This window comes from Lissotriton vulgaris, chromosome 10, assembly GCF_964263255.1.
Source record: "Lissotriton vulgaris chromosome 10, aLisVul1.2, whole genome shotgun sequence".
NCBI lineage: Eukaryota > Metazoa > Chordata > Amphibia > Caudata > Salamandridae > Lissotriton > Lissotriton vulgaris.
Window position 1 is genome coordinate 42,402,349 of NC_141698.1, and position 25,487 is coordinate 42,427,835.

At 45.8% G+C, this 25,487-nt stretch overlaps 1 protein-coding gene across 1 annotated transcript in view; it reads left to right on the forward strand.

The window, feature by feature from the left end:
* Nucleotides 1-2,787: 2,787 nt before the first annotated feature.
* Nucleotides 2,788-25,487, forward strand: part of LOC147684508 (uncharacterized) — a 35,192-nt gene continuing 12,492 nt past the window's right edge. Inside the window, exon 1 of the mRNA XM_086942360.1 lies at nt 2,788-2,883. The gene's annotated coding sequence lies outside the window, so the exon portion shown is untranslated. The remainder of the gene's footprint in view (nt 2,884-25,487) is intronic.

A 25,487-nucleotide genomic window follows, 5' to 3' on the forward strand; every position in this document is an offset into this window, starting at 1 on the left:
CCCTGCCGCCTCACCGTCTTACAGAACCCCACAGGAGCAGCTGGGCGTCAAATCCACCGACGAGTCAGGCAGGTGAGCAGCGAAGCGGGACCCGCGAAGCGGGTACCGCGAGTTGTGGGTGGTGGGTCCTGAGGGAACCAGAAACGCCGTCTTCCAAGTCCGTTTACTGCAAAGGAGTGTCCCACTGTTGAGAGATCCTTCCCTCCTTTTCACCTGGGGCTGCTGGGGGCGGGGCGGTCAGGGAGAGCGGGGCCAGGTGACACGGCCAGAGACACCGGGACTCCTGGGAAAGCGAGTCCCGGGTCGCGCTCGCAGCCCTGCCGCCTCACCGTCTTACAGAACCCCACAGGAGCAGCTGGGCGTCAAATCCACCGACGAGTCAGGCAGGTGAGCAGCGAAGCGGGACCCGCGAAGCGGGTACCGCGAGTTGTGGGTGGTGGGTCCTGAGGGAACCAGAAACGCCGTCTTCCAAGTCCGTTTACTGCAAAGGAGTGTCCCACTGTTGAGAGATCCTTCCCTCCTTTTCACCTGGGGCTGCTGGGGGCGGGGCGGTCAGGGAGAGCGGGGCCAGGTGACACGGCCAGAGACACCGGGACTCCTGGGAAAGTGAGTCCCGGGTCGCGCTCGCAGCCCTGCCGCCTCACCGTCTTACAGAACCCCACAGGAGCAGCTGGGCATCAAATCCACCGACGAGTCAGGCAGGTGAGCAGCGAAGCGGGACCCGCGAAGCGGGTACCGCGAGTTGTGGGTGGTGGGTCCTGAGGGAACCAGAAACGCCGTCTTCCAAGTCCGTTTACTGCAAAGGAGTGTCCCACTGTTGAGAGATCCTTCCCTCCTTTTCACCTGGGGCTGCTGGGGGCGGGGCGGCCAGGGAGAGCGGGGCCAGGTGACACGGCCAGAGACACCGGGACTCCTGGGAAAGCGAGTCCCGGGTCGCGCTCGCAGCCCTGCCGCCTCACCGTCTTACAGAACCCCACAGGAGCAGCTGGGCGTCAAATCCACCGACGAGTCAGGCAGGTGAGCAGCGAAGCGGGACCCGCGAAGCGGGTACCGCGAGTTGTGGGTGGTGGGTCCTGAGGGAACCAGAAACGCCGTCTTCCAAGTCCGTTTACTGCAAACGTTTTCTGCTAGTTGCATTTATTTTCTACGTTAATCCTGCATGACATTAATCCATAAACTCAAGCACGTCATATAATTATGTTAACACGTTTCACAATTCTAACACCCCATGGTGACAATAATTGTATGATTATACGTAAATGCGCTCTACACGTGATCATGATGCACCCCTACAATTAAAATGAGATTTTTGCGGCATCATTTGCACGGAGGAGGTGTAAATGTAAGGTATAAAGTACCCCCTGCTGTACATTATGAGGATATTTATTGCATACCACCAAGAAGTTCCGTATAGAGCACGGGAACTCATAGTACGGCCGGCAAGCCTTCCTTGGCAGCCCGCGGACCTTGCAGGCATAGTACCTGTGTTTAAAAAAAAATTAAAGAGTGTTCCCAAACACTGCCGGTTGCACCAGTGCTACTCTGAGAGACCCTGCTCTGTGGGGGCCCGGTGATTCCAGGGATAGTCAGAGTGGAGCTGCAGGGGCCTAAGAAAAGGTGAAATACAAAAAAGCCTCATTAACATGCAAATGGTCTTTTAAAGACCTGTGAAGTGCTCAGTTGATGCTGTGTGTGTGTGCCCGGGAAGCTGTCTCAGCCCTGAGTAAGATGACAGAGGGTGACTGAGGGAGGTAGAGAGAGGGGGAGGGAGGGAAAGAGAGAGAGACGAAGGGAGAGGGAGACAGGGGGGGAGATAGAGGTAGAAAGTCAGAGAGAGAGAGAGAGAGAGAGAGAGAGAGAGAGAGAGAGAGAGAGAGAGAGAGAGAGAGAGAGAGAGAGAGAGAGAGAGAGAGAGATGTGTATGCCGGGTCTTGTGGCTCAGTGGACAAAGGTGTCCGCTGTAGGGACCTGTGTTCAACCTCAAGGTCACAGTTTTTTTGTGGGTCTAGCCCCGCCCCCTTCCCCCACTGACATCGCCCCACCAGTGGGGCCCTCGGCCACAAACCACACTGTAAATTTGGCCCTAGAGAAAGTTTGTGAGTACCCATGGTATGGAGGAACGAGGCCGAAGACTTGCAATATCCTTTCCATGTACACTAAGGGGTACTTTATCCCATATAATACATGGTCACACCATCACCTTTCATGAGAACATCCATACGTCCATCATCCATAGTTTCCACTAGCACTGGAACAAGACAGATCTGACACCTGAGCAGAGTCTGCGTTGCTCGGAAGCAGGGAAAATGGAGAATGGAAAGGAGGAATGCTCTCTTTAAATGTTAGGTTCAAGCGACACCTGGTGGCTGTTTTCCCTCCTACAAACAGAGATGGATTTTTGGTGTTACCTCGGCAGACTGCGTAGACATCACAGAGGGCGAAATTGGACTCGTGGGCGCTGGGCTGTTTATACCCGCATAGCCTGGGATGACTTGGAAGCACAGGCTTATCGGCGTTCTCTTTCACATCCAGGAAAATTCCCCTGGACGCTCTGCGAGAGTGTTACTTCTTGAAGTCACCAGCATGTTGGCATAGCGGGCGGCTGAAAGAACGAGCACTGTGCACGTGCGAACGGGGCGTGAGGTCACATAACTAATGGCCAACCCTCGTTTAAGAAAAAGAATATGCCTGCTAGCATTCTGTATAGCCGTGGTGCATTCTGGGACTGGTAGTGTTAGGTACTAGAACGGTCTGATTGGGTGCACGTGCAGTTAGGTGAACCTTAATGGTCAATTGTGAAGTGCATGGAACAAACGCAGACATACGGCCGGTGATCTGCTTGCTGAGAGAGGGGGACTGTGTTTGCCGCGGGAGAGCGCCAGGGTGAGTGCACTAACCACAAAAGTCGGCTTCATTTATTTAGGGAAAGCAAGAGACCGGTTAGTTGAGTACACGGAAGCAAATGAAAGGTTAGTTAAGTACAGGAAAGCTTGAGACGGGTTAGTTGCGTACACGAGCGACCTGACAATATATACTTCACCCACTTGTTTGGGAAAAAAGTGCCTCAGATACCCGTGTTTTCATTTCAATGTATTTATGGTCAGCATAAGTGTTTTTTAGAAATCCAAACCGATCACAATTCCTCATACTTGTATTAATTTACACAACTCGGATCGACCGACGTATTTTTAGCTAGTCTTGAAAAATGTGTAGTTTTATATATTTAGTTTTTTGCGGTTAAGCTATTATGGTTTGGAAATCAGTGACGCCGTGTGCTGTGGTCGAATTTGACCCAGTGCTTAGTTTGACCCGGTGGTAGCCACCCTCACTCCTCTTGACGCATCAGACGTTTCTGACAGCAAGAGGGAAACCCGTCACAAAGGGAGAAAGCAGAAACATGTAAGAGTGCGAAAAACGTGTAGGGGCTGTCTGTAAGTGGGTTAAAGAGGTGTGAGGGGAATGTAGAACTGCACAGCCTCCGCCTTCTATTCGGGGCACAGACTTTCAATTGCACCGGCCGCGCGCTTCGAAGCCGAGCTTTGGGCATCGACAGCTGTTTTTTTTTTTAAAACAAATTAAGCACTACAAACGTCTCTAAGTGTATTATCGTAGTGTATATTAATCAGCAAAACCAAAGTCACCCTTACCGATTTTCGTCTAGTGTAGCTGCCTCGTTAAATTGAGGTGCAGAATTGTTTTTGTATACAACGTGTAGGCCATCCCTCCTCCGTCTTTCCGACCTCACTTCGAAATGACCACCTGTCTAGTTGGCGCGCGTGTCTGCCTCAGCCACTCCTAATTCCTTAGTATTCTGATATATTTTTCATTGAACTCGCAGGCCTACAAGGCCCAGAATGCAACGGTTAAAAAGTTCTGCATTGCCTACGCGTCCCTGGAACAGAACAACTCGTGATATTTATTTTATCGATGGTGGACGGTTGATATCTGCACCCGTCTTTCTACGGAAGCACCCACCCTTCTACGGAACCGCCCAACCCGCCGCCGCGTTAACTGCCCCGAGAGAACCGCGGGAACTCCGACTCGTGTGCCGCTCACTATGAGGAAACCGACTCTTCCCAAGCACTGCATCTTGGAAGCTTCTATCTAAATCTTAGTTAACGTGTCTCAAAACTGGCTTTATTGCATGTGTAGCGCTTAGTAAACGTGGCACCGGTTTAATATTTCTTGTTATTGCACGCACGATGCACTGCTGTGCAAACTGTCTGAGGTTACCGTGTGACTTGAAGACGCCAGCCGTTCCAGTGTTGTCATTTTGTTTGGTGTTACAGCAAACCGGTCCAAGGATGTTTTTTTTCCAGTCCAGGGAGGGCATGGCTTGGCAGTTCGGGCTGGACTGTTCCCATGAGGCACAGGGTCAAGACTGATTTGCATACAGCTGTGTCTGAACTGGGGTGGCATGGTGATCAAAAAATGATGGATTTAACCCAGATCTCTTGACTTGGGGTGAATGTTTTGATTTGTTCTGCATTCCGTCTATCAATTGTGTGTATTTTTATTTGGCAACACAATGCACAGAGAGGGGTACATTTCATTTAACTCTATTGTCATAATGTAACCCCGCTATTGATGCCTTCTATTAGTAAGTAGTAACTTTACTGCCAAAACTAACTTCGACAGTCACTGGCCTCCCTTCTGGTGAAAGGGCTGGTAGGTAAAGTGATCAACTGACATGGGTGCAAATTCAGGACGGTGAGTGTAAAAATTCAGGACAAAGGGTAAAAATTCAGGACAAAGAGTAAAAATTCAGGACAAAAGGTCGAAATTCAGGACAAAAGATAAGTTTTACAGACACATCAGTGCCATTGTGAGATGTAAAGCGGCACGTATCGGATGTTGCTGAACAAGAGGGCAGTCCTCCGAGTGGCCAGCTTTGTGTCGGATTGCTTCAGATATTCCATTCCTGTTCAGCTGGTGATGACTGGCATAAGGGCTGTACAGTACCGAGTGATGGATAAGACCCATAGCGGACAGGACTTGTGTGAGGGTAAGAGCATTAAAGCAGGAAAAGGGAGTTATTTACCAGCCTGCATGAGTTGTGATTGGCTGCCCACTGCTTAGCGTTATGGTGGTACTGTGGGTCAGGGTGGTTAGATAGGATGTAACATTACTATATAATGACCTGGCTAGTGGCCAGCCATATATCAGCCCTCCTTATTTTAGCTGTATATTGGAAATAGTATACTGATTGGGCTGTTTTATTTTTGTGAGCTGTAAATGCAGATTCTCATTAATGCACAGAAGCGTGCTGGGGATTGGAAACTGTATACACAGTTAAGGCATAATTGTAGAACAGACAGTGGCACTGTCTTTTACATACAGAACATTTTCTACTGAATCAAAGCAAAATGCCAACATGCATTTTTACGTCTAAAACTATGTATTGCACAGTTACTAATGTGTGGAAATGTAGTTTCTTGAAGTGTAGTAAGCTGGCTCTGCATATACTACACCAATGTAAGGTGTATAGTGTGCACAGAGTCCAGCGGAAGTCAAAACATAGGCAGACTTAACAGTAGATAATACCTACTCTCTCTATTTGTGGTAGTGTAGGCAAACAGTAAGGCTTTATCAGACAGTAGTGTTAATAATTTATTGTACACACTCAGGCAAGGAATGATGTAACACACTCAAAGACAGAATTCAGACCAACTTGTTTGTATGAAAATAATATTTAGTTATTTTATTTCTAGAACCAAGCCAGGTCTGGTGTAGTAGGTAAATGAAATAATACTTTGCAAGATGTATGCAGTGAATTACAGCTGAATGCAGGTTCAAATGCAGTTGGTTGATTTACAGATAAGTCAACAATCAAAATGACTTTTCAGTTACTAAATGTAGGGGCGTTACAGGTAGGTACAGGTCTGGACCAATAGGTCCTTTCCTAAGGGTGGGTACACCCCTCTATTATGCCTCTCTTCAGTGGGAGGGGGGCAGAAGCCTCCCTCTGGTTGGCTGGGTCCCCCCCTCTGCAAGGTGGCGGGGACTGAGCATTGTACTTACCCCTCAGGTGGGGGAGGTGAGGGGGTGGTTGGCAAAGGTGGGCATGTCTCTCCTCCTATATTGGTTTTCCCACGATTCTCCCATCCAAAGTTTGGGTCAGATCCGGTGGGGGCCAGTTGCGGGAGAAGCAAATAGCTGGGGTAGCTCACAAAGGCGGCAAGCCATTGAAGTGTCCTCTTCGTGGACCCTGCCCATCCTGGGAAAAGAAGCTTGGCACCTGGTCCCAGGATGTGCTTTGTTTTAGGACCCCAAGAGCAGCAGGCTCTTGACCCAGGGGCCCAGAAACATGTCTGGTGGTGGCAGCTAGTGAGTAGCCACTCAGTCAGGACACTAGGGTTGGGTCGTTTTTCAGGGGGCACCTCTAAGATGCCCTCTGTGTGCATTTTTCATTAAATCCCATAATGGCATCAGTGTGGGTTTAATATGCTGAGAAGTTTGATACCAAATTTCCCAGTGTTGAGTAAAGCCATTATGGTTCTGTGGAGTTCATAATGACAAACTCTCAGACCATTTACTCTTTGATATTACTGCACTTACAATGTCTGAAAATAGACTTGGCCACTGCAGGGGTACAGGGCTCATGCACCTGTACCCTCACCTCTGGAATAGTGCACCCAACTAGAGGTATGGCTTACTCATGCCAGGGCATTGGTGTGTAGGCATGGCACACAGGGATGTGGGCCATGTTGACTCTTCACTTTGTACTGCACCATAACACACAGCCTGCAATGGCTGTGTGTGTGTAAAGTTACAGGGCCTCTAAGGGTTGCACACTAAGTGATGCAGCCCTTAGAGGCCTTCCCAAATCACAGTGCCCTTGGTACCTATGGTACCTTTTACAAGGGACTTGCATGTGGCCAGAGAGTTGCCAATTGGGTTTTGCAACAGTACAGTTTAGGCAAAGATCATAGGCCCTGGGTACCTGTTGGCAGGAACCCAGGGCACACTCAGTGAAATTACATCAACAGTTTGGCAAAAAGTGGGAGCGTCCATGCAAAAAGGGGCAATTTCCTACTGCAAATATGTATCATTTGAACATCACCAAGTAAAGTGTCTTAATTGTTTTGATCCTATTAAAACTCTGTTTCCAGCACACTTCTGAATTACAAACAAGTGGTCCATTTGTGGTTTCTTAAAAGCTGTTTTCAAACATTTGTATAATTCATTTGCAGAAATGTAAAAGTTGTGTGTTGCAAACAAACTCACAGCCTTAGGGTGGGAAGCCTTTGGTTTCCCACCCTCAAGTAAATTTGGGAAAACGTGGTGCACTCTACAATGTATTTGTCTTTGTATATGACTTGTATTAGATTTTAAAGCATAGTAAATTATGACCTTACTGTGCACCAGAATACAACAATCTTTGATGGGGCTCTTTATTGATTCCCTCAGTATTGCCTACAGTGCCTCTCTCACATGTATTGCATTTGTCTTATTACTCCTCTAATACAATTGTAGGGCGACAGATGCTTTATGTCACACACACATATGGAGACAATGACTCGTATGTGTGTAAATCAGTGTATAGAAAATGTTACATAAGGCAACGGGGACTACAAGGTGTACGATGCATGTCATCCATACTGGTAGGCATTTTGTAAGAGTGCTTGGTGTGAAGAACCTGAAACTCAGGATTCAGAACATAACACAGTAGTTAGCATTGACCTTAATGATAAGAATGTATTACTACCGAAACAAAAACCTTCTTCTTTTTTTTTTTTTTTATTTTTTTTTATTTTTATTGCAACATCAGGATAATGAAACACTGGGAAGAAAATATAACTTTGTAACATACACCATGCAGCTCTTTTATGGCAGTTCATACCTCACTGTGCTAGATTACGTATGACCTGCGCAGTAACAAAAGAATCCCAGTATCAAAAGAATCTGTGACAAAAGCAGTAAACCACTGAGCTCGCACATAAAAAACTATTCTTTGCAGCTGCCATAATAACCCTCTGTACTAACTTAGTTGATTCAAAACTGCCACTAAACAATACTCCCATCTGTCACCGGCGGGTACATTAGTCACCAGACGTACTGTGAAACGTTTATTGTTGCCTGAAAACTGTTGGAAATACAAAAAACTTTGCAGTGCCAGCCCCCAGTAACAAAACTGCCCACCACACTTCCAGACTCCCAGGGAAACGCCCGATGCCGGTCCGGCCTATTACCACCCTCCAATGGTGCCCCTTATCTTCACATAGACCCTCTCTCATGTGTATTTATTTCTGTTATGGTGCTACTCATCTAAAGTGTGTACGCCAGTGTGTTGGAGAGTGTTATATCTCACACATATTATATAGAGACAATGACTCGTATATGTGAAAGTCAATGTATAGGAGATGTTACTTAAGACATTGAGTGCTACAAGGTGTAAGAGTCAGATGTCATCCATACTGGTAGGCAGTGACGTTGCTTGGGCGGGTCACAGAAGGGATTGCCCTGAATGCTATATTCTTAGGGGTGCAACATTTTTAAAGAAATAAAAATTGTAGTGGAAGGGACTCGAGTCTTGTCGGTTCTGTTGTCTGCAAGTGCAGGTTATGTTGTCTTGCCCAACTTTCCCAACAGAAGGGCTGCACTGATTCGTGCCCTCCTGCATCTCTTATGGCCTCGGTGCAGGTAGAGGACCGCTCGTGCTGTTTCCCGGTGGCAGGGGAGCAGGGCCTATCAGCGGCACAACAGCAGAACGAACGTCTCTTGTGGTACCACAGCACCATACAAGGAATTAGTTTATGCTTTATGGCAGGCAGAAGGAGCAGTTCAAGCCAGAATTCCACACTTGATGCGTGACGTCACCCAGGGGTGTTAGATCCATTCATTATTTCATTCAGTCTTTCACCATTCATTCTGTTCTTCCATCTGTCTGCCCATCCATATCTAAACCTATTCAACCTTTTCCAAACCTATCCATCTATCCTTTCATCCATCATTTAATTCATCCATCCACCCTTTCACCCACCCATCCACACATATCCATCCATACTTGCACTTATCCATCCATTTACCCTTCCATTAATCCAGCCATCCTTTCAATTAGTCATCTATCCATCCATTCACCCATCCACCCTTTCTGCCAGCTCTTCACCCTCCTTTTCACTCATCTCTGCATTCTTTCACTTATCCATCCTTACATTGTCTTTTCACTCATCCATACACCCATTCACCTATCCATCCTGTCAGTCATCCTGTCAGTCATCCATCCATACTTTTGCTCATCCATCCGCATTTCCTCTCTATCCCCCTGTCACTTAGCCACCCCTTCACCCATCCACCCACCCATCCATCTACTCATCCACTCATGACTCCATCCATTGACCCTATCACATATCCATCCTTTCACTCATCCATCACTTCTCTCATCCATCCACCCACCCTTTTACTCATCCACCCTTTTGCCCATCTACCCTCCCTTTTACTCACTCATCTATCCTTACATCCACCCTTCCACTCATCCGTCCATTCACCCTTTTATTTATCAATTCATCAATCCATCCATCCCTTTACTCATATAGCCACCCATTCACTTGCACATTATTCACCCTTTTACCCAGCCACCTATACATCCACCATTCCACCCATACATCCACCATTCCACCTATACATCTATTTATTTACCTGCTCTCTCATCCATCCATCCACCCTTTCACTCATCCATCCAGCCATTCACCCATTCCTTCACTTACTTACTCACACACCTTTTCACATTAATTATGACCTGAGCTATGTGTGCATATGTGTGTGTGTATATATATATATATATATAATATAATTTTAACAAAAGACTTTCATATTCATGCTTATTCACAGGCGAGGACCTCCTAGCATTATAAATACACGTCACTATTCACCAGTGCACCACGCTGACATCAGACTGGTGACCCTTCAGAAAAATACACAGACATCTGAAGGGATCGCATTAACCAACTGAGCATTTATTTAAAAAAAAACAGCTTTCCCACAGATTAGTGTAACTTATCTATTCTATATTATACACCATTACCTTTTGCTGAAAGGACAGAAAATAGGCTCAGCATACTTTTTATTTGCCTACCCCTCCTCGTTGTTCTTCGGATCAGGACCAGACAGGCCTTTTATCCACCAAGTATTACCCCTGGGGGCTGAAGTCCTTGCAGGCCAGTTTTGAATACCCGGGGCCACTCCTGGCACCTCTGTCACTATCCACAGCTCCCACAGGTAAATTGCATTCGGGGGAGAGGCTTCAAGGGAAAGCAATCAGAGGGAGAAGAGAGGATGGAAGAAGAATTGGTGTAACTTGCATTTAAAAAAAACACTGCTCAATCCCTGGTTACATGCTAGAAAGTGGTCAGACAAATCAAAAGGCAGTGTGAAGTATTTACGCAGTGCATACACAGTAGAAAAATTCACACACAACACTACACAAGTCCACAACAAATTTTTAAATGAAGAGAAAAACATTTGGTGAAAAATAAGACCAAGTGACAAAAATCCCCAAACTGAGTTGGAAACCTAAGAATAAAATGTCATAAAAAAATTATAAGAAATCCAAAAAGGTGATCCGGAGATATGGATTTTTGTAAGATTTAAGTGAAAATGATACCAAAGGGTCAATGATAGTTTATAGGAATGGTAGACTGGGACCTAGGCATGATTCGAGGCCAACAGCAATGGTTGTATATAGCAAGTGGATTGGTCCCGGTGCAAGTCAAAAAGTTAAACAAAGTCCTGATCCAAACGGTAGTTGTCCAATGGGACCAATCTGAAATTGTAGTCACCACCATTGAATTGCTGGTCATACACCTGCTGCAGATTGGCCCCTCTAAGGTTCTAGAACATTTGAGGTTTTCACTAGAAAAAGTTCTACATCTGAAAAAAATGACTTTTGTTCTATTTAGAGAGGCTGAAGTCCTTTCAAGGGGACGAATCTGCAGTGTAATCCAATGTCTTGCAAATGCCTGTAGGATACTTTCCATGGTAGGTTCCTTTACCTCTGGAGCAAATGTTTTCAAACATTTTCTTGGTGCCCAAATGAAAGCATTAGTACATGTCACAGCCCCCTTGGACTATGGGGCGGGGGGACAGGGCACCCAGAGACCTAGGTTTCTGGCAGAGGCCAACATTTAAATCCAGTCCAAGTTCCAGTTGTCACTGGCCTGTAGGGAATCGTAGAAAAAGGTCTCTTGCAGCTTTTTGTGACTCTTACGCTACACAGGTGGGCAGTCAACTGAGCATGGAATCCACTTCTTTACCCTGGATACATAGGGTACAGTTGTTGAGAGCGCCGCGCAACTCAGACAGCAGGTGAAAACCCCTTCTGTAGATCCAGAAAAAGTTCAGAAGAGGGTTCTTTGGATGCTATATTTATGAGCCCACCAGCTAGTGGTGGAAGTAAGTACTGGGCACTGTCTAACCAATGGAGCAGACGTTCCTGGGGGCAAGCCTACCCACTTTCTCAATAGTTCCTGTTTGCCTTACTGTAACCAAACCCAAAATGACATTTGTCAGGGAATTTTTAAGATGGCAAAATTAATCAGCCACACTAAACTTGGGCAATGAGGGTTGCAGGGTGTGTAGGGCAGTACTCTATGGTAATCATGTTATCTTTCTACATCTAATATTAATATCTAGTTTGGAGCAGGCTCTGTACCCACAGCTAATCCAGAGTCTGGTAGGACAACAAAAATGGGGCTTCAGCAACAGACCGGGGAAATGCAAGAATTGTCCTGGCATCCTGTTCTCTCTCATTCAAGTATGCTAAAGTGTTACATGTGACTCAACAGATCTTTCAGGGCGGTTTTGACACTGGTGTTAAACGAATGCCCATAGCCCCCATCCTGCTTATTCTTCTGAGTTTAATAGTGTCCTCTGCCCAGTCAGAGCAGCCTATTGTGTTCTCCTCTGAGGTATTTAACACTTTTTCCAGGGCTGAACACTGGCTATGATTTGCAGGAGAGTTATTGCAAATTTGCCTCCAGGAACATAAGTTGGGAAAATAGTAACATTTTAAAAGTTACTTTTCCTTAACATTTATTAAAAATCTGATTACTCCGTTAAATTGAATTTTTAATAACTATTAAAAATCCAGTTCAATTGAGGAGTCAGTAACCTTATAGCAACAGCTGCTATAAACAGGCCCTTTGTATTATCTCTCCCAGTTCATCTCTCAATGGGTAACGTGAGGTTCTGCATTTGAACACAATTTTGCTCTCCTTCCCACTTTTGAAATTGATGCTGTGGGGTGAGCACCTTTTATGGAGTGTCCACACTCCACAGAAGTAAAAGGGAACCGTTCAACTGAGGGCCAAAGAGGAAGGACAAATGTGACCTCTGCTTCTTGGGGACCATGTCTGCTGTTGTGCATGCAGTAATGAGGTGGGTCGATAGGTAGGAGGAATACGTATACTATTTTTGGTTAGCTTCTACAGACTGTGGGCATTTGTGCCTGGTCTCTGCTTTGGAAAGCTGGACCTGAATGAAAGCAGTTATCTGGTGTTCTAGATTTTAATGGGTGCTGGTGCGGAGGTCTGAATCTACCTCTCAGATCCTAAATGTCAGCGTTCATGTTGATCTAAATACCACAGTACATCGTGGCATTAATTGGCAGAAGATCCTTCCCTCCTCTTTAATCCTGAACACGTTTTCGTTTTTTTCTCCTTTTAATTTTCTGCCATTGCACTTAAACATGGAGAGGATTGGTGTCCATGAACCTCTGCAGAAACTATTGATTGAATGGAACAAAACAGTAAGTTCTTAACAATTTCATGACTCCTACCTTGAAGGGAAAAGCAACCATTTACTTTCATAATCCTCTATAGTGCTCATCCATACTATTCCTCTTGTAATGAATACAGATGACCACTTGTGGATAGGAATCCAGAGGTGGCTGCATACACCAATACAGATGGTTCAGGAAGATTTAGGATATAAATACTAACTTCTAGCTCACTTAATTCAAAAGAGCAGTCTTTTTCCAGAGTAAATTCTAGTGAAAATAGATGCCATGTCCCAAAAAAGCCATCTGCAATGATGTTCTACATCCTCGGGCATTTTCATGGTTCCATCATAAGTGGCCTTTCAGCTTGTGCGCCAAGCTGCTTTGTGGCCTGCTCGCAACTTTATAAAGACCTATATTTTACTGGATCATAGTGCAGCTCGCTGTTTCTCAGGAGCTGCCTTTGGTTGACCGAGGTCCTGCATATTATATTAACAAAAGCAGACACTTTCTACTCTTTTTGCTACTTCTTTTTCCAGTAGTTTGGGCCCTCATGCCTTTTAGAGCAGTAGACCTCTGTAGAACTAACATTTAGAAACTCCAGCTTCTGACCTAGAGTCTGGTCAAATTTGGCATTTGTCAGTATCCTCTTTTCTTCTTATTTAACAAGAACATAAATACCACCACAGATCTTGCTGTCATGGGCACACAAAACACACGCTTGTTATATTAATTTTGAATTCCATGCTGTATTTCCTGGGCTAGTTAAATGTATGGTTACCAAACAGTGAGGCAATCACCTGTTTACTTGGTATCACTTTTTTATTAGGACCCATCAGTCTAAGGAATAGATCTGTGCCAGCAAACAAGCAATCCTCACTCCAGCCTTGCAAACCATTCATTATGCCCTGTATTGCTTGCCTTGCTGAGCCAGTGGAAGAGACTGTGGTTGCCGAGGGTTGCTTACTTACCAGTCACTTTAGCTATAATAGGATGTCTGGTGTGTGCATTTTCCCCTTGCGGCCTGAAAATCTAGCTTTATATGTTAAACGGCGTGCCTTTTCGCAGAGTGCCCCAGCACACTTTGCTCTTGGAAATCTCTATTTTCTGTATAATCTACTTAGAACATCTGTCCTTTAAAGTCATCCGAAAAAAATCACATATAGGTAGAAAGTGGCCCAACTAATTGTTGCCATTTCATTCCTATGACTCCTCTAATGCAAACCTGTTGCTATGCATGTAATTACTAGTTTGTTTATTGTTGGGTATCTAGACTGGTTTTGACCAAAATTCACTACTCCCGATTCATTTTAACAGATTTCTGTCTACCATTCAAACTGTCTGATTTTAATGCACTGTGGAGCAGTTGCTTGGCACAATAACTAACAAAGTCACTAACTTCTGTCTAGCATCAACCATCACATCCTGAAGATGGAGGTGCTTTCTTACTAAGTGATGATTAAAAGCACAAACTGTCAGACCCTCTTTTGATGGCCGAGAAGACATCCTGTAAATCCGATAACCATGCTGTGACTCATATGTCATATAGGTACCATAGTTAGGTGACTACTTTCTGTAATGTAATGTCACATTTTTATAGCGCGGCTATCACTCCAAGGAGCATCTTGGCACTGTGTAACGTAGCCAGATGGATCAGGCTGCTGACAGATGGAGTTCAGAAGTCCTACGTGCTTATACTAGGGCTTTGCAAGCTGTATCAGTGAGTGTATAGAGCCATGTTTTCAGCCCTTTCATGAATTGGCTCTCAGTGGTGAATTGTCGCAATTTTGGGGGAAGCTTGTTTCAGGCTCTGGATCCCATGACTACAAGGGATTTTCCTCCCTTGATAGAGCTTATTTCTGGGCACCACCAGTAGGTTCAGGTTTGATGACCTGAGGACCCGCGAAGGTGCGTAGCGCCTGAAACTACTCACAAGATATTTAGGCTCTTGCGAGTGGAAAGCTCTGAAGGTGATTACCAGCAGTTTAAACAGGATGCACTTATGTATTGGCAACCAATGGAGGGCTTTGAGCTCGGCCGAGGCGGACGACTTCCTTGGCCAGCCAAGAACAAGGCATGCGGCTGCATGCTGGACCATCTGTAGTCTGTGGAGCACAGATTGATTGGCTCCCACATACAGACTATTGCAGTAATCCAGCCTAGATGTTATTAGTGCAACCACCACCGTTTTCCAGGCATCCAAGGGCAAAAGGTCAAAGAATTTTCTGAGACCTCTAATGATGTTCAAACCGGTGCCAGCCACGGTCACGGCCTGTTGCTTAAATGAGAGGGAATCATCAAACTTGATGCCCAAATTGTGGGCGGCAGGAATGGTATTTAGGGGGGCTTCTGCATCTTCCGGCCACCATAGTTTGGGTGAAAACAAGTTTTGCTGCCCGAAAGGCAGAATTTCGGTTTTACCCGAGTTACACTTAAGATTATTATTCCTCATCCAGTCAAAATTGGCTGTGAGGCAGTTTTTAAGGTTTTCTTCTGCTCCGGGCAGCTCCCTATCCAATACTAGGATAAGCTGAGTGTCGTCAGCATATGAGATCGTACTGATCTGAAAAGAAGAAATTAGTTCGATCAGGGGGACCATATACAGATTAAAGAGTACAGGGCTCAAACTGGAGCCCTGCGGCACCCCCAACATCAGAACCTTCTCCTCAGAGCAGAACTCGTCTAGTACGGTAACTTGCCTCCTCTGGTTAAGGAAGTTTGTTAGCCATGCCAGTACAGTTCCTGCTATCCCTGATGTTACTAGACGGTCAATCAGTATGGTATGTGAAACCGTATCGAACGTCGCCGATAGATCAAGCAGGATCAGTACGGCTTTCTTACCCTGATCGATGGCGTTCCGCACGGTCTCCACAGTGAAAAGGAGGGCAGATTCTGTTGAATGCTGGGCCCTAAACCCTGCCTGATGGGGATGCAGAATATTGTTTCCTTCCAAAAATTCAGTGAGTTGTTTATTCACAAATGTTTCGGTGAGTTTAAATAGCACTGGGATTGAGGAAATGGGGCGAAGGTTAGAGAGATTTGCCGGATCTGCTGAGGGTTTTTTCTGTAAAGGTTTAACAGCAGCTAATTTCCAGTCACTAGGTATCTCGGCGGTAGCCATTGATGAATTAATGATACCATTAATGATAGGATTCACCAAGTCTATTATTGCTTGTAGAAACCGCGGAGGGCAGGTATCAAAGGGTGAGCCGGATTTACTAGAAAGGATGGCTAGGCGAGACTCCTCTAGTCCCACAGGGCGAAACCTTTTAAACCGGACTCTTTCCGTGCCCTCCCCATTCCTTCCATCCAGGGGGGGTGCTGGTTTAGGGAGGTGTCTAAATATGTCCTGTATCTTTTGCTCGAAATGGTTAGCAATGGCATTACATAGAGTCAAATAGGGTGGGATGTCTTGTGAAAGTACTCTGGGGTTCCTATAGCTATTAACTATCCTAAAAATGTCTTTCTGTCTATTTTCCGCGGAAGAGATGGCTTCCAGATAGTATGCTTTTTTTGCAAGTTTAATCAAGGCGTGATACTGCCGCCGATTTATAAATACTAAGCTCGGCCGAATCATAGTTTCGGCGCCATCTCTGTTCCAGCGTTCTAACTTCGCCTAATTTTTCTTTTAAAAACAATGAGAACCATGGTGCAGAGGCTTTTTTTGCTCCATGTGTCTTGCCTGAGCTTGTGGTATCCAAAGGCCTAGTAAGCTCAGTGATCCAATCACAGAAGCGTTTATTATCAATTAGGGTATTACCGGTCATTGCGGGCTTGCTGCTATCTGCTGACCTTGGGAGCTCCGGGTTGGCAATTAGCTTTTTCCAGCCGGGTTTAGCTTGACCACCTGGTTTGCTAGCGCCTTTCCCTGGCGAGTTGCCTTCCACAATAAGCTCAAATGGAATGAGTTTGTGGTCGGACCATGTTTGTACACAAGGCGGCTTAACCCTCAGAAGGTCTAAATTGGAACAAACACAGTCCAGCATGTGCCCCGCTTTGTGTGTAATGTCATGGGTTAGCATAGTTAGCCAAGTACCTTGATTAAATCCCTGAAACAGCCTGCCCCAGTATCAGTGATCGAGTCAAGGTGCAAATTTAAGTCACCTAATAGCGTGAAATTAGTATATCTGAGTGCAAGGTCGCTAAGATCCTCCCTGATGCTTTCCAAAAAATCTTTTGTACACTGGATTCCCTAAAGAAATGGTCAAATTTAGATGATGAAGGTAGTCGGCGTGGACAAGATGGTGGCCGGGACAGAAACTATTTTGAGCTCTGGCAACTGCCCCACGTGACTTATCCTGCAGGGCATCCTAATTTCACCTCTTGCCTAGCACTGGACTGGACACAGACTTCCCTGCCCCCCCATCAGCCATCTGCAATCACCCAAACTTCTGATGCAGGCTTGCAGCACTTTTCTGGCCCATGGATGTGGCCTGGCAGTGCTTGGAGACCACACCATTAAGTGCGACATCTCGTGCCACTCGTCTACTGTCTAGGTCTGCCAACATCCCCTGCACCTCCATCTCTCCAGGCAGAGACCAGCAGCCCAGGCTGTTAGATCAGTGCCATGTTCTGCCAGGTACTGCAGCCTTCTTGGCTCCAGCAGCCATGGGACTGGTGGCACTGTGTGTGCTGACTGCTCTGGGATTGAGGCTATCAGAGGCAAATCTCCTTAATCGTCAATGCTCCTTGCCCCTCTGTGTGCTGCCTCCCATGACTAAATTACTGCTGGGTGTGCAGTGTTTGAAGGGATGCACTGTGTCTGGTGTGGGCCCCAGATCAGTGTGCCTTGCAGCCGTGTCCCTCTGCCCTCACCCTCACATAAAGGGAGACCAGATCGTTGCAACAAAGGCCACACAATGTACAAAGGGGAAGTCAAAGGGTGTTGGGGCCCCCTGTGTGTCATTGTGGGAGAATCAGTATCCTGGCAGATGAGGCCCAAGGGTCCAAGATCACACTGGGTAGTTTGCATCGATCCAGGGCATTAAATTCTTGCTGGAACCCTGGCTGAATGTTCTCATCATAGCCACTGGAATCTTTCTGGAAGACCATAAAAAGCTGAAAGAGGTTTACTGAAATTGGATCTACCATGACCACCCTACGCCCCTTTGCTAAAGATACACCATCCCAAATAAAGGCCCTTCAAGTCTAGGTTTGTCAACTGTACATGAGGGTTGAAGATACGGAGGGACGCTTGAGTCTGAATAATGTTCACATTGTTAAACTGCCCTAATATGCTCCTCTTCCTGGAGGAATGACCGGTTCACAAATTGCTGGGGGAGCAAACGCTTTAACTTTTTCATGGAGCTATTGATGAATGAAGCAGGCATGCATACCCTAGAGGGCAAGTTAACATGGGTGCAGCTGAACTGTAAATCCTCCTTGACCTGGTTATGTGCACTAGACTATATAGGGAGTGTGTGGCCTGTAAAAGAAAATTCGAGGGCGTCCAGGCAGGGTGCTTCTTGCATTGCTTTTTTGATCCGAGACCCCCTAGAAGAAGTGCTGACCCGGGGGTGGGGAGAGCTAGTGAAATCTCGTGTTGAGATCAGCAAGACGTTTTGCCTGTACTGTAGTAAGCTATATGCTTCCCCGGTGGTCGCTGGAAGGCTGAGGTCCCTTGCATCAAGGGGTACTTGGATGCTCTTCTCCTGCCGGTGAGGTCTTCCCTCCAACGTTGCTCTGGATGCTCCAGTGGCGATGGAATAGATGTCCTTAGCTCTCAATCAAATGGCGAGAGGTTAGACCCCTGAGCAAGGATGGGCTTCCACATTTGCCCAACTCCCAAACGACTTTTGTAGTTTTACAAGACAGTGCACACAAAGGGACCGCTCCCTGACCGCATAATGGAGGCAATACTATGTTTTTTTTCTAAACCAGACAGAGACCCGCTGTTGGTATGGTCATATCCTCATTTATTCTTTTGAACTTCCACCGTTCGATATATTATGTAAAATACTCGCTAATCGACTAGTCCCTATAGCACAGACATTGGTGGATACAGAGCAGAGCGGTTTCATCCCAGGGAGGGACAGCTTGTTAAATCTCCACTAGCTGATCATGATTATGCCCTGGACATACTCCTCTGGGAAATCCCTCTGGATGGCATTCCATGACATTGAAAACACCGTGACACTCTGGAGTGGCCCCACCTACTTGAGGTATTGCAGGCTGGGGTTTGGGGCTGCAGTTCTGATCAAGGATTAAGCTTCGGTACTCTACCCTGATGGCTAGAGTAAGAATGTGCAAAGGCGTGTTGGAACGCAATAGAGAGGCCTGCATCAAATGGCCTTTTTGATGTCACAGGACATTAGCATCATATTAACATTCAGTTATCCTGATTTTTTTTGTTGTTGATTTTTTTCCTTCAAAAAGGAAAGATATTGGCTCTCTGGTTCCTGGGTGTGTCACTCCTCCTTATCTTTCATTTGTACTCAAGAAACTCCTCCCTTTTTGCCCTCTGTGCCATTTAATTAGTCTACCCCATTTCCCTTTCGTTGCTTCATACCCTTTTTCTTTCTTGTTTCCAATGGTTCTTATTTCTGCCCCTCTGTGGCTTGTCATTCGTGCCACAGAAATGAAAACTGGTCTTTAATTAAAGCTCTATTGCCTTTCCTATAGTCATGATTCTCCCTTTGCAATGAAGGTCCGTTGAAATGAAGGCCGTAAAAATGAAAGGACTAGAATGTAGGTTCCTTTATCAGACTTTTATTGCATATAGAAATAAAACTGGCATTGTAAGGAAGGAAATAGAGCCTTTACATGTTCGGGCGCCAAAATGATGTAAATAATTAATTTACTCTCTTAATTTCTATGCAGGTAAGTACTTAATCAATAATAACTCAATCGAAATGAAGGAAAACAGAGTCCGTGGTGTAAGAGTTTCTAAGGGTTTTATTCCTCATAAAGGAATCAGGATATCATGTTCTGACCACCACACAGGATGTCAGAAGGGATAGATGAGCGCGCCGTCGTTTATTGACAATACATAGCTTATATACTTGATTTACATCATAATGTTCAATGTAAGAGGCGTAACAGCTGAGAGAAGACAAGATAACAGTATACACGTGGTGCTAGTACATCATCAAGAGGCGTAAACTAGGCGTGTGTGCTAGAAACGTCACTGATAGGTGACGCAAGTGGGTGGCACCAAGGGGTGGTGCTAACAGAATGTTGCAATGTCAGCGGAAATCGGAAGCTTGGATGCGCGCGCAGCTGCATGACGTGTGATAGACGGGGTGCAGGGGACTTGACATTTACACTGACGGAAAGAGACAGAAGTCTGGCATGTCAGATCAACTTGTGCTTCTATCATATCCGATATCTGATGTTTAGGAACTGAGCTATCTGGGCAGAAAGGTCTCTAGAGCAGAAGCTATTCTATACTTGCTGTGAATGCGTGTATAAGCGCCTGAGTGTCTGTATGAGAAGCGTGGGGGCATGGGGCCTTCCATGGAAGCATGGCAACAGAGGCTATGAATTACTTGCATAAAGACAGGTCGGCCCTTTAGCCCTGTAGCTGAGGACGGATGTTTACTGAAGCTAGCAGACCGGAATGTATCTTCGGGGAGGAAAACAGATAACTCGAAGGTTATAGTCAATCTTGGCAGGCAGCAGGCTGAGCTGAGCACGGAGGGCCGCGCTAGAAGTAAGTCAGAGTTCACGGGTACGGGGGCTGCTTGGGCAGAGGCCCTCGCAGTCAGAAGCCAGAAAAGAGGCTCGGTGGCAGAGATTCAGGGCCTACTTTCAGCCAGGCTGAAAAACGTAGGAGTACACTTCAAAAAGACGTTGGCATAGCATACTTAGGAACGGACCATCAAACCCATTCATGGTGGGTCTGAAAGAGGACAAGTTAACGTTGGACGCAAATGTATTTGCGTCTTCATAGCTGGTACAGGAGGGAAGTTACATGCACTTTTAACTCGTACATGGAGTCGGTGGGGTACTCGCTAGGGAACACAACATGACCATAAAATTTATATTACCTCATTCCCTCCTTGTTCCCTACGGACCCTTCATGATATGTCGATCCTCATAAATCGATCAGTTTGTTCTTGTAACATTATATGTTCGTCTTTCTTTCTTTGACTGTTTGAGAGGCAACTGGAATGCTCAATGCAGGATGTGGCACACAGTCCACATATCGCTGGCCCACACTGCAGGCACAGGCAACAACTGAATACTATAACAAGGCCAATGCCTAGGAACGATAAGATCTTCCATCCCCAAGCCGTTAACGTAGTCCAGAACCAACCGGACCAAGTCCAGGTGCCTGGATTCTGATGTATCTGATTTGCAATTTTATGTAAACGGGTGATAGCTTGATAGACAGATGGTGCATTTTGTGGAATGAAAACACAGCAACTTGACCCGATGACCTTACAAGCTCCACCTCTATCTGCCAAGATGACGTCAATCACAAGACGATTTTGAAGGACAACAGTCCGTATAGCAGACTGCTCCTCTGTTAAGTTACCTAGAGCGGAGGCAGTTTCGTTCACTACTGCTTCGAGTGTTCTCGTTAATCTGCGTATTAATTTACTGTTTTGGACAGGTCCTAGGAAGAAAAAGAATCCTTTATTGAAATCAGTGTACTGTTCCCATGCCGTTTCTGTGTAGTCGACAAGGGGAATATCTCTTTTGGGTCTATTCGGTGCTAGATTCGTATTTCTATGGTAATCAGGAGGAGCTAGGAAAACAGGTGGCAGAAGGAATGCAATGTAACAGGTACCATCCCAATCTGGAGGCAAACGTATGTATGCGGTATGACCACAAACAAAGTAGGAATGACTGATAGCTTTAAAGGACGATTTACCATGGTCACTGAACTCGACCACAGTAGTGCATTTACTATGACCTACGTGTACTGAACCTTTCTTGCTAACACATAATTCACCTGTGACTGGTAGTACTAACATATGGGGCAGAACTGGAGCAGTTTCAGATTCAACAGTGAGGATCATAAGGCTGATTGTGTAATTACCTAATCCATATACTTCATTTTCTAGATCAGTTCCTATTCGAGTGGGAAGTCCTTCTTGATCAGGATAACAGACGTTGAGCAGGACTAAGTTCAAGTTTCCCCAAACCCAGCCCCCATCGAAAACAGCAATATCAGGATCTAAAGAATTAATTATTTTAAACCATGCTCCACAGGAGCCATTGTGAGTGAATGGGTACGGAAAGAGAGGCAGAGCTCCCTTGTAATTCTGGTAGGGAGGGAGTCGGCCACATATCCAACAGTCTGTAGCATTATTTGTCTGATGGGAATGGTGTAACATACTAATGAATGTATTGTTGCGCAGCGCAAGTCTGTAAGAGAGTTCATGTGCAGGAAGTTCACTAAAAGTGTGTTCAGCAGAGACATTGTAAGCAGATTGTTCACGCCTGAAAATAGGCCAGTACATAGGAAGCAGAATGCTGGCAATAATAATTAGAATACTCAGAATAAACATGATTATTAGTGTCACTATGCAGTGACTACGAAGTGATTTGCAATATGTTCTTCTCTTTTCCTCTCTCTCTCTAACTCGATCTAGGGGATACATGTCAGAAACTATTTAACCGATTCACCTAAGGGAGGACTTAAACAATTAAACTGTCTGACTTGCTAGATCGAAGCTTCATTCGGTAAAGTTCTTGAGGAGTCTTTTCTCTTTTAGGCACAGTAACGTCTTGTGCTTCAACACAGTCTTTGGTGGGGGTGGACGAGTCAGAGTCCTGTTTCAGTCCGTTTTTTAGTTCATTGCATAGTTTGATGTGACTCGTGTGGACCCACCCCTTTCTCCCCTCGATTTTCACGGCGGTCCTAGTGGTAAGCAGAACGGTCTTTGGAGACTTCCAGCGGGGCTCCAGCGGACTTTTCCGGTCGAAATTCCGGACGACTACCAGGTCACCTGGGCGGACCTCATGCGCCTTTACATCGGTGTTGTCAGGGAAGGCTGCGGCAACCTGTGAACGACATGATTGGAGTGCAGACATCAAGGAGGCAAGGTAATCTGTCAACATGTTACAATCAATATCAGTGATCTTTTTCGGAACGGGCGTCCCCCACATATTCGGCGGTCTGCCAAAGACCACTTCGTACGGGGATAGCCCTGATCTCGAGTGGGCGACCATCCTCATGTAGAATAGTGCCACGGGCAGGGCGACTATCCAGTCGACCCCTTTTTCCTGACAGATCTTGGCAAGACGGATTTTTAGTGTCTGATTATGCCTTTCTACAAGGCCAGCTGCTTCGGGATGTCGGACACAGTGGAACCTCCACTGATATCCTAGCAAGAGGGAAACTTGTCTCATCAGCTCGGACGAGAACGGCTGTCCGTTGTCTGAATACACGACACGGGGCAAACCGTACCGTGGGAAGAATTCACGAACCAACTGTCTGGCAGTGGTCGGAGCAGTGTAGTCTGGGACTGGGTATGCTTCGGTCCAGCGGGACAGAGCACAAACAATTACAAGGACATACTTAAATCCTCTACAGCTATTCATCTGGATATAATCCATCTGGAGGACTTCAAAAGGGTGATCGGGAGGATGAAATCCACCTTGCTCAACAGGGACGCTTTTACCTGGATTGAACTGACAACAGATCATGCAAGTACGCACTTTCTGTTTTGCTGCTGCTCGTAAGTGTTTGTTGTACCAGAGATTCTGTAAACTGTCTAACATGGCTTTCTCTCCAAGATGGGCAGGACTATGTGCTGTATTTATCATGACTTGAACCATTGAGTCGGGGAGAAACCATATAGATTTTCCCTTCGTCACCCAACCTTGATCTGTCTGAATCCCTCCTAGTTCAGTCCATTTCTTTATCTCCTCTGGAGTAGCATGTGTCTGGATATCAATTACATCTAGGGCGGGATCTCTAACTGCCATACACTGGGTCTGGACTATTGTCTTTGTCACATCAGTAGTCTGGGTGTAAGTCAATGCTGTATGTTTTGCTGTCTGGTCTGCCAGGTCGTTACCCTGGGAAACAGAATCTGTGACTTTAGTATGTGCCTTACACTTCATGACTGATATGCCCGAGGGCAAATGTATTGCTTCTAACAGTGCTTGAATGAGGGGGCCATGTTGTATCTTGGCCCCATGAGAAGTCAGAAAACCTCGTTCTTGCCAGAGGACTCCGAAGTCGTGTACAACTCCGAAGGCATAGCGGGAATCTGTGTATATGTTAACATTTCTGTTCTTGGCTAGAATACAAGCTCGGGTCAGAGCGATGAGCTCTGCTGCTTGAGCAGACAGGGTGTCAATACGATGTGTTTCTTTAATTTCAGTTTCAGTGGTCACGGCGTACGCGGCCACTAATTCTCCTGTACTTGTTCTCATGCATGAACCGTCCACATAAAGTGTCAGGTCTGGATTTGTCAATGGGACATCTGTTAAGTCTCGTCTAGGCTTAGTTACTGCATTAATTATTTCTATACAATCATGCGGAGCTGGATCTGTCATAACTGTAGGTAACAGTGTTGCGGGGTTCAGGATGCTGCAACGTCTGATTTCTATGTGTGGCTGGAATAGTGTTAATTCATAACCTGTCAGTCGTGCTATAGTTAAGTGTTGAGTCTGGGTTCTGTTTAACAAAACCTCTACAGAATGTGGTACTTGAACTGTTAACTGATGACCTAAAACAATTGAATCACTTTGTCTTATTGCTAACGCTGTTGCTGCTACTGACTTTAAGCACGCAGGGAGTGCTTGAGCTACTGAATCCAATGTACTAGAAAAATAAGCACAAGGCTTATGTGAACCTGCTTGGTCTTGAGTGAGGACAGACAACGCTGTGCCATCACGTTCTGTAACAAAAAGTGTAAACGGTTTGCTGTAACATGGTGTCGCTAAAACTGGTGCTTGGCATAAAACTTTCTTTAATTCTTCAAAAGCTTGTGTGTGTTCCTGAGTCCAAGGGAGGACAGTCGAAGTCGCTGCCTCCTGTGTCGTTAACTGGATGAGTGGTTTAGCTAGAAATGCATACTGGGGAATCCATTGTCTGCAGTACGAGGTGAGGCCTATGAAGGCCCGCACTTCCTTTTGTGTCTTGGGTTGCGGCATGTTCACAATTAACTGAATGCGATCGGGAGTGAGCTGTCTCCCCACTTTGGACAGCAAGTGACCCAAGTACACAACTTGCTGAACACAGAATTGTAGCTTCGAAGGAGACACCTTGTGTCCCTTGTCGGCCAGGAAATGTAAAACTGTCAGTGATGCTTTTTCACATTCGGGCTCACTTCGTGCGGTGATCAGCAGATCATCGACGTATTGTAGTAAAGCGGTGTTAACTGGCATTTGAATACAATCTAGTTGTCTTTTCAGTGCTTGACTATAGATGCTGGGGCTTTCTGTGAATCCTTGAGGTGCGCGCGAAAATTTGAAACTGCGTCCATTTAAACAGAATCCGAAGAGGTATTGGCTCTCTGGATCAATGGGCACGCTGAAGAAGGCGTTCTTGAGATCAATTACAGTAAAGAACGTTGCTTCTGAATCAATAGCAGTCAAGAGAGATGATATATCGGGGACCACAGGATACTGTGGGATAATGCATTTATTCAATTCTCGAAGATCAATCACCAGCCGATATACTGGCGGTGCATTGGGATCAGTACGTTTAAGAATCGGAATGATGGGTGAGTTACAGATATTGGAGTCGGTCTCGACGACCACTCCTTGGGCAATGAGCTCTTCAATGATTTTCAGTAAAGCCGCTACAGCATCGGGTGGTAACTTGTATTGTCTGATTCTGGGTAATACAACACCTGCCTTGAGGGTA